General features: G+C 44.1%; 1 protein-coding gene across 6 annotated transcripts in view; it reads right to left on the reverse strand.

Moving 5' to 3' along the window:
* Positions 1-9,959, reverse strand: part of ZBTB40 (zinc finger and BTB domain containing 40) — a 74,196-nt gene extending 64,237 nt beyond the window's left edge. For all 6 annotated transcript variants that reach the window (XR_012381352.1, XM_073903212.1, XM_025856215.2 and 3 more), the window contains exon 1: positions 9,816-9,959. The gene's annotated coding sequence lies outside the window, so the exon portion shown is untranslated. The remainder of the gene's footprint in view (positions 1-9,815) is intronic.
* Positions 9,960-10,518: the final 559 nt, after the last annotated feature.

Raw genomic sequence — 10,518 nt, forward strand, 5'->3', positions numbered from 1 at the left:
TCAGAAGCATTGAAGACTATGGAGCTCCTACTGCCCACATTACTGCCCTAGGACACCATGCAGATCACCCAACCTTCACTAGACCTCTGTGCATACTTCACAGATGAACTCCATTCGCCTCTCCTCCAAGTGCTGGAAGTTTTTGTCTTTGGAGAAGCAGGAATTATTTTCATCTCTAGCTTTCTCTTGTCTATCACCAGGGAGTATGACAAAAGGGTCAACTTGAGGAGCTAACAACAACAAAAAATGCGAAAGAGGATAACTTCTCTATTGCCTCTAACTTTGGGAAAGAGCTATGGGATCCCACAGTATTTGCTGAAAAATGTTCAAAGGAAGACATGAAAATTTCATCCTCAACACTTCACTGCCTGAGAAAAAGATCCAGAACTCTAGGGGCCAATTATTCTGCTGTCTTGGACTCTGACCTTAGAAAGGTTTGAACCTGACTGGAACTGAGGCAGCTGACAGCAGAGTACCAGCTATATGAGCAGCCAATATCTAGGGTGGTCAGATCTAGTGACTGCCAGGGCTTCAGAGCATCATTCACAAGTTACAGTACCACACTAAACCTATGGGCTAAATGAATAAGAGCAGCAAATTTTACTGTTATTTAAATTCACAAGTTCTTACTATGTTCCCAATATCATGCTGGGAGCCAGGTACTCAAAACACTGGCAGGCCTTTAAAAATCAACTAGTACTGGACTGTATTATATGAGGCGCCACACACACTTGTCAAGGCCCTGACTTGTCCAAGGCCACGAAGAAGGTGATGGTGCTGCTGGGGGAGGTGGAGCCCATGCAGCCCTAGCGGGGCTCTACAGCCCCATTTCCTTAGTCAGGGGACAGTGTGTGCCAAGAGAAGGCAAGTGAGAGCAGAGCATTAGGGAACAAGGAGGAAGGGGTGATAGGAGGGCTTACTGTTTGCAAACAGAAGTGAGGGAAATCTTTGTAATACGAATTAGAAGGGAAGACTAATGTAATACTATGAGCTGGAGTTTAGAATGGAGTGGCTCTTGACTGTCTCCCTTGCTTTCTCTTTTCCCTGGCCAGTTGGGAGTTTAAAATTTGAAAAATAATTTTTTTAAAAGATTTTATTTATTTGAGAGAGAGAAAATGAGAGAGAGAAAGCACGAGAGGGGGGAGGGTCAGAGGGAGAGGCAGACTCCCCGCCAAGCAGGAAGCCTGATGCGGAACTTGATCCCAACTCCAGGATCATGACCTGAGCCGAAGGCAGTCGCTTAACCAACTGAGCCACCCAGGCACCCCTGAAAAATAATCTTAATAAGGAGCTAAAAAGAGTTGGGTTCTAAACCTGACTTTAACTTTGTAACCTTGAGTTACTTAATTTTTCAAAACCTGTTTCCTCAACTGTAAAAGGGAGGTAACGTGTATATGGGAGCTCATAATGCCATTCACACTTTTGTGTGTTTGAAACTTCCATATTTTAATGGAGATACTAAAACCTATTGCTTAATTGCTATAAGGATTACAAGAAATAATTATGGAAAATACCTAGCCAGCGCCTGGTCTTTGTAGTATTCAATAAATGATAACTATCATTATCAACATGCTATTTATTAAAGTTCTGGGATGAGGGCAAAGAGAACAACATACTACAAAGCAGTGAATTAATAGCTGCAGACTGTACAATTAGGAATATCTGGATGTCTGTACAAGGTCACTGTTTTTGTTTTTTTTTTTAAGATTTATTTGTTTATTTATTTATTTGACAGAGAGGGAACACAAGCAGGGGGAGTGGGAGAGGGAGAAGCAGGCTTCCCGCCAAGCAGGGAGCCCGATTCAGGGCTCGATCCCAGGACCCTGGGATTACGACCAGAGCCGAAGGCAGACGCCCAATGACTGAGCCACCCAGGCACCCTGTACAAGGACAATCTTTCCATATATGGGTCTTATAGCCTCGCTCTTTCATCTACTTTCATCTTCCCCTTCCTGCTTTATTCATCCATTCAACAAATATGCACAGACTGCCTACTGTATGTAGGACACAGAGCTACGTACTGAGAATGGAGAACAGACAAGAGAAGGGGTTTTGAGGGGACAATATAACAGGATGGGCTGGCGAGGGACATCTATGAACTATCTGAAATGATATATAAAAAGTTTTGACTATGTGGGTGTATACATCCCTCTGAGAAGTTCTGGAGGGATTCTAAAAGGAATTACCTATTTTTTTTTTTTTAAGACTGAAAATCAACAAGAAGCATACAAAATTTATAGGAAAAAACATCAAACACTCCTGAAAAATCACAAAAGTAGCCTAGAGCAAAAGGAAAGATGGGACACGATCTTGGACAAGAAGACTCAACATCATAAAGATGTCAGTTCTCTCTAAGCTAATTAATAAATTTAACATAATCTCAATAGAAATACCATCCATTTGTTGCTGCCTAAAACTAGACAAATTGATTATAAAGTTTATATGGCAGAATAAACAAGCAAAAGCAGCCAGGAAAACACTAAAAAAGAGCAATATGAAAAAACTGGCCCTTCAGATGTTAAAAAATTACAAAGCGTCTAAAAGATGGTTTTGTAACGGCATATGAATTGACAATCAAACCAATGGAACAAAATAGAAAATCCAGTAAGAAACCCAAATGTATACAACAGTTTAGTATCCAATTAAAACAGCATCTGAAATCAATAGACAAAAAGTAAGAACTTTCTTTTTTTTTTTTTTAAGAGAGAGAGAGAGAACGGGGCGGGGGTGGGGGGAAGGGGGGGGAGAGGGAGAGTCTTAAGCAGGCTTCATGCCCAGCATGGAGCCTGGCCTCATGACCCCAAGATCATGACCTGAGTTGAAATCAAGAGCTGGACGCTTAACTGACTGAGCCACCGAGGCCCCCTAGTAAGAACTTTCCATACGTGGGAAAAGATAAAATTGGATCCTTCCTCAAACCAAATGTCAAGATAAATTCCAGGGGGGGCCTGGGTGGCTCAGTCATTGGGCGTCTGCCTTTGGCTCGGGTCGTGATCCCGGGGTCCTGGGATCAAGCCCCGCATCAGGCTCCCTGCTCGGCAGGAGGCCTGCTTCTCCCTCTCCCATTCCCCCGCTTGTGTTCCCTCTCTCCCTGTCTCTCTCTCTCTGTCAAATAAATAAATAAGATAAATTCCAAAAGGATAAGAACCTTAGATGTTTAAAAAATAAAAAGTGAAACCATACATATACTGGAAGAAAACATTAATGAATTCCCCATAAATTAAGAACAGGGCAGACTTCCTAACTGTGACTCAAAATCTAAAGCAATACACTGCAAGACCCATAAACATAATATATAAAGATGTAAAACTTTTGTACAGCAATAAAACAACATATGCAAAGTTAGGCATATGACATACTGGAAAAAATATTTTTGCAATTCATACCACAGACATTGAGCAGGTATCCTGTATCTCATTAAGGAGAAAACAAATTTAAACTGTACTGAAATGATTTCTTACCTAACAGATGGGCAAACCCCCCAAAACTTTGATAGGAAGACTCAAGAGAAACAGAGGAGGAGGATCAGGTATAAAATAAAAACTTCTATGAACACACCTTGTTATGTAGTTTTGATTTTTGAACCACATAGATGGTTTACACAGTTAAAAAACAAAATTTTTTTGGCTCGAGCAACGAGCCCAATGCGGGACTCCATCCCAGGACCCTGAGACCATGACCTGAGCGGAAGGCAGACGCTTAACCGAATGAGCCACCCAGGTGCCCTAAAAGCAATTCTTAAAGTTTAAAACAAATTAGCCTGTTGATAAAGCTTATCAAGTTGGTGGCATAATAAATATAAATATATCAACTGACCTCAGGACAGTATTTGACTACACATCTGAAACAGCACGTAGTCTCGGGACAAAGGAACCACATAAAAAAAACAACATTCGGTGATCTAACGATCAGTGCAGATAGTGGCACTGCTACCGGCCTGGTTAGTAACATGGCCAGGAAAATCCAAAGCCCCAGAGTGCGGCCCACTTGCCCTGGGAAGGATGAAGCTCTGTGGCCCACTGAGCATGACGGACTGGTACTCAAGTAGAAAGGGTGAAGGCGGGGAGAGAGTAAGATGAGGCTTGAGACAGGCCTAGCCAGAGCTTGAGGGCAGCACAGTCCGAGCCAAGGAACTGCACTGTCCTGAGGGCAGGCAAGCCAGCCCAGAGTTTTAAGCAAGGCGGAAACAGTCACATGTGATCTGTGCTTTATAAAGATCACTGGCAACAGTGTACAAAATAGATTAGAAAGGAACAAAGGAAGAAGCCAGCTGGCCAGTTCTGAAGCTGTTGTAGTAATTCAGAGCAAGAGATTATAGTAGCTTTAACCAAAAGAGAAAAGGGACATCAATAGGCTTGTAGCCTAAATAAATGTGTGCTATTTGTGGGTATGGGATGGAAGGAAGGTAGGGGGTTGACAGAAGGGGAAGAATATGGGGGGACTTTCTGCCTTTTGCAACTCTGTGGTGCCAACCACTGAGATTAGGAACCGAAGATAAGTACCAGATGGAAGAAAAATGGCAAGTTCACTGCTGCCAGAGCCCCTGACATCATCCTTCAGAGCTAGTGGGGACAAGGAGCTAAAGGAGTCAAGGATGAAGATCCAACAGTCAGGCTGCAGTCTTAGAAAGCTGAGAAACAGATGAAACTAACAGGTTAGCTGACCTCTTGCAATATTTTCTCAAAATCAGAAATAGAACCACATACTGTTCACTTTGTTTATTTTAATAAATTTCAAGTAACCAACATTTAGAGCCCCCAAAGCTAGTAATCCTTCGTTTCTAATCTCCCTCATCCTTCTTGGGCCCTTTCCTTCATAAAAATTTACTTCATCAAACATTGAGAGTCCCAGAATTAGACTCTCTGCTAAGAGCAGAGGTCACTCCTGCAAATACCTCCAGGGGTCAGACAGATGTAAAATCTCTCTCTGTAAATATAAGCAACTCACTGACAAACACTGTATGGGCCAAACAAACTGTGGCCCACAGCAGTTTTCTACTGAGGTCCCGTTTGCAAAACATCCCAAGGTAAAGACTTAAAGACATTTCCTTCCTTTTCTTTCCATTTTTCTAATAAACCAGAAATTGCATCTTGGAGTTGACTTTTTCAGAGGTCCTAATATTAGTGAAGTAAGGTGAGTTTGGTTTCAGAAAGAGCTCTCTCCCCCTTCACAGACAACAGAGGGACGCCAGGACAAAGCAGGGACAGCATCTCTCCTTTCACCCCTCCGTCTCTGCCTCCTTGAATCCATCCCTCTCCTCCTCCTCTCTCGTTCCTAAGGTCCTGAGAAACCGAGTCCATCTGCACGAAGTTGATGCCTAGAGCCAAAGTATTAGGCTGCTACCGCTCTTCCTTTCACCTGTCAGAAGAAACAAATATGGCAATTGCTACCAAGGTTGCCAAGACAACACATCATCAGTGTGGCAGTCTCCTGTAAAATCATGACAACAACCTCTGAGGCATTTCTGAAGTGCCTCATTGGGTAAATACCTCTACCAGACATGATCACTCAACTATGCTTTGCCACTTTTGACAGGAAACATGGCCCGAAAAGATACTTTCAAAACTGTAGTCAAGACCATACAGCAGTAAGAAGTAACTGGTTTCAGGGGGATTCTCAACACTACTTTGGGCCAGTGGTATTACATGTGACATTTCATTGTTGGCTCTGCACCTTGAGGGTCATGGATCCCTCTGAGACCTGATTAGAGAAATGGACTCACTCCCCAGAAAAATGACATTCAGACACATTTGCAGGCAAATTTAAAGGATTTGTGGGTCCCCTGCAACTCAACCATTTACCCCAGATTAACAACCTGGGATCAGCTATAATGTATTTACTTCATCTAAGGAAATTAAATACTTGGTGTTATGAGTTTGAGCATTTGGGGTTAAATAACAACATTAGGGAAATATAAGGAAAGCTAGAGTTCTTTCCTTACCCTTCTTTCCCTTGAGGGCTACAGAAGCCTCAAAACTGCAACAGTCTCTGCAAATGGCATACCGTATCCCTTCTGAGACTTAGAGAAAGTGACAATCTCATCTCTGAATTTAATGCCCTTAACATTTAATTCTTTCCTCTACATGGTTACAACTTGCTTTCTTCGAATTATCGAGATGATGGCTTTAGAAGGCAGCCTATTGGAGATCCGGAAAACCATAAATTCCAATTCAATTTCCTTGTGAAAATCAAAGAGCTCACTCTCTTGAAGACTTGAAAGTGGCTGAGGGGTCACTGTCTTCCTCCGGGGTGCTGGTATAGGCAGTACTCCAGAAGGGTGACGTAAACACTCAGTATGAAGCAACAGGGCATACCAATTTGTTTTTCAATCTATTTTATTTCAGTTCAAAGCTTCTTTGCAGACACACAGCCCATGAAAACAAGCCACACTTTGGTTATACCCAGTCTTCTTCAATCTCCAAAAGCAGTTGAGTATTGCCAAAGTGTGGCTCGTTTTCCTGCAGTGCCTGTCTGCAATGATGCTTTGAACTGAAATAAAATAGATTGAAAAACAAATTGGTATGCCCTCGCTCCTACTGCAGCTTTATATTATCCTTCGGAACTAGTGTTACCACCTTCTCTTTACTGGAACCCAACAGACCCAAATCACAGAGTAAAACTGGAATACTTGAAATGTGAAGGTCCCACCCAAAACTAAAACAGCAATTTAATGCAGGGCTTATTGTTAACATTGCATTAACATGCCACTCCCTGTCCAGTTCCTTGCTCCATTTGCTGGGATGGATTACATCTTCTAAGGACATGTGCGATCCAGTTACTAGACACAGTTTAAAGCAAAACTTGACATGGCCGATCTTCTTATACAGTTTGATTTCTTACTGCCTCTGCAATTTTTCACATTCATGAACCCAAATACCTTCTGATTTTTACCAATTCAAAAAGTCTGCTACTTGTTTTAAAGCATTCAATGCCTTGCATAAAGTATGCAACATTATTTTGAAAAATTTTCAGAGGAAACCCAAAATCATTTGCAAACAAACTTTGAAATGACCACCAACTAGAAGAAACCTATCATTTTCTTAGACTGCCTTAAGGAAATGCACATGCCTTCAATGGAGGAACACACTAAAATAATGAAAAGTGCTCTGAATAGACAGTTGTATAATTTGGTTGAAAAAAAAAATTAAAAGCCATTTGGAAGAGTTCCTCTCTCAACAGACACATTAAGAAAGAATAAGATCTGTCCCTGTCCCCCCACCCCATCAAAGACAGAAACATACATACACACCCTCAGTTCTGTCAATAACATAATCCTGGATTTTTGTTATTATTTAGCACTTCAAATAAATTTCCATTTGGGGCCAAATTTGGTTAGTTTTCTCTAACTGGAACTCAGCAACATGTGTAACAACAAAAAGAAAACACCCAACCTGCTATTACATTTTCTCTTATTTAATCCACACAACAACCCTTGGAAGAGGTACCATCATGCGCCTTTCACATATTAATCTGTAACTGGCCCATGGGCGGACCACTCTCTCAGCAGTAAAGCTGGCTTCAGGGGCCAGAGACTCGGAGCACAGGACTGAATCACAGCACCACTACTCACTTCTTCCAGTCCTCCAACACCCCAGATCTTGCCACCTCACAGTCTCTGATCCTATTAAAAAGTTCTTCCTTCCCAGTTGTCTCCCCTTTCCCTTCTTGCTGGACTGGATCCTTGTCACTCAGAGAGTTTCAGCTTAAGCTATCTTTCTCCAGCAGCTTACTGGGCCATTCCAGTAAGAGGGCATCTTCCAGGTTAGCACTATTTGACTACCTTCATCACAGATGCTACTATTTGCCTTAGACAAGAGGTGTTAGGTCCATCTTGCTCATGGTAATCGTAAGGCCTAGCACAGTGGTGTCTGGTACATAGCAGGCAGTCAAATATTTGCTCAACCAATGGCCTGAATTTGTTTAAATACTTACCAGACTACAGGCTGTGAACACTGGCTAGCAGCTGATACAAAAACAGGTAAAGTGTGGTCCTGTCCTTGAGGGCATCCCAATTGGTAGAAAAGATAATAAACACATGGGATAATACAGGGTGGTGTGATCAGCTAAGGTTCATATATTAGCTCCCTTGAATATTAGCTATGTAACCTTGGACATCTCTCCTCTCTGAGTCTCGGTGTCCTCATCTTTAAAATGGAAATACTAATACTACCTTTGTCATAGTGTTAGCGAGAAGACTGAATGATAATCCACATAAATAAAGCACATAGTACATTAGCATGCAGAAATCACTTAGTAAATAACTACTAATTTTATTATGATGCTATGACAGCTGTATTTTAAATTACCTTTATTTACCTGTACACTATCTGTCCAAGACCCTACTGAATTTAAATTCTGTGAAAGGCTAAAGATCATGTTGATCTTGTTCACCACTGTATTTCCAGGGATCTGAATCATCCCTAGTACACAGTAGGTGCTCAACTAATACTGAATGACTGATGAAGGCATGCATGCAGGCATGGGGTGTTCTGAAATCATTTGTAAGTTAAACTAGTGACGAATAGCCCGTTTGGGAACGACTGCCATATAAGAAAGGCATCTAAATTAGAAAGGAAGGTGTGGCAGAAGTTTGACGATTTAGCTAAGGAAAGAAAAACTTCATTTTGAGGTTGTAATTATATCTCCATAAACCATACACAGATTTGGATACAATTTCAAGCCAGAACCAAGGAGCCCCAGGTTGAGACTTGAAAGAAGTTGAAGCTGTGTGAGGTGGGTTACCAAGCAGAGGGCTCCCTAGGGTGAGCTCAATTTGCCAGACCTATAATCTACTGCACCCTTAGGAAGCTTAACCTCAGAATCTGGGCTTCCTCTCTTAGGTGGAAACATGGACACTTACTTATGAAGTGTTAACAAACAAAAAAAACCCCGGGTATGAACATAAATAAAATCCTGGCTTCTTGTAGGCGCTAGATGGATGGTACTGTTATCAAAAATAGGGGAAACAATTCTCACGTTGAGTAACAGATCAATAAGGCCAGAGCTTTAGATGTACGGGGTAGCTTTAACTGAAGTTTCCCATTCCGTGAGAAGTGATCAGAAGAACCGCTGGACAACACTGACAAGTCTACTTGTGTCTAGGGCAGAACTTGGCACACTTCTGCTTAGGGCCAGGCCTAAGTATTTTCGGCTTTGTGGGCTATGCCATATCTATCTCAACTACTCAACTTAGCCTTTGTAGCAAGAAAGGAGCCATAGATGATACAGAACAATGAACATGGCTGTGCTCCAATAAAACTTCACTTGAGGACACTGATATTTGAGTTCATATACATTTCACAAATTACACGAAAGTCTTCTCCCCGTCCCCCCGCCCCGCAGCCATTTAAAAATGTAAAAACCACTATTAGTTCCCGACAGACAAAAACGGGGTGGGGTGGGGATTGGCCCAAGGCCGGAGTTTCCCGACGCCTGGTGCACTTGGCAGAAGAGCGGGGGCAGAGACTCGAGAAGCAGCAGCGAGGAGGCCTCAAATCGCGCCAAACAGTAGACGGTGAGGGGCGAGGGCAGGCCCCAGGCGGCGGGCAGGCCCCAGGCTGGGGCCAAGCCGGGTGCGCCCCGACGCAGCCCCGCGGCCTCTCCCCACCGCAGACTTACAGCCGAGCCTGCGCTCGGGGTGGGAGCCGCCCCAGGGGGTCCGCGTCCCGGGCGAGAGGAGGCGGCTGGGACTTGGCAGAGCCCCGCGGAGTTCGCACGCCGAAGGGTCTCAGCGCACCCCTCATCTGGGGCGCCTCTCGGGCCTCAGCTGCTAAAGGGGTCTCCAAGCTGAGTCCCAGCCCCGTTTCTATGGTTACCTGTTCAGCACCGATTCAAACTGCCGTTCTTTATTGACAGCGCCATAGAGGACACGAACACTTCTGCCCGAAGGGAACAATAAAGCTTTCTCCATTCAACAGCGCCAGAGACGCCAGAAGGCGGCCATTTTGAGGCCGGCGCGTAAGGAGTATAAGCCGGGAGGGGGCGGCCCGGCCTGCCCCGCGCGCCACAGTCACGTGCCGGGGGCGGGCCTCACGGGGCGGGGCCTGCGTCGCGCGCGCCCTCCACCAATGCTAGGGTGCTGGGGCTAGCGGGTTGCGGTCTTGTTTTCTGACCTCTGACCCTTGGCCACTCCCTCCTCTCCCCACACTCTCTTTCGAAGGTTTTAGTGGGGTTCCATGGACTCTTGCTGGGGCAGTGCTAGGCTTAGGATCTTATTTCAAGAATGGCACAGAAGTAGACACAAAAGGTTTCTCTACATTTTTCCAAAACACGTTCACGTGCGAGGCGGAGACGTAACCTGAGCCGCGTCCCCAGACGCATCCTCATTGGTGGAGAGGCTTGGCACGGCTCGGCCGTGATAGGCTAACAGGCTCGTGTCAGCCAATCGTGGTGTCTTGAAGATATCTTGATCCCGCCTCTCCCCCGTCCCTCTCAGGAATTTAGGGGGTGTGTGTAGGGGGGCGATCATAGCTTTTTTGCTCAGTTTCTCTTTCACACGCTTTGTTGCACAGTGAGCGT

This window comes from Callorhinus ursinus, unplaced genomic scaffold (genome assembly GCF_003265705.2).
Source record: "Callorhinus ursinus isolate GAN/ISIS: 27379988/994484 unplaced genomic scaffold, GSC_fseal_2.0 scaffold18, whole genome shotgun sequence".
Classification (NCBI taxonomy): Eukaryota; Metazoa; Chordata; class Mammalia; order Carnivora; family Otariidae; genus Callorhinus; species Callorhinus ursinus.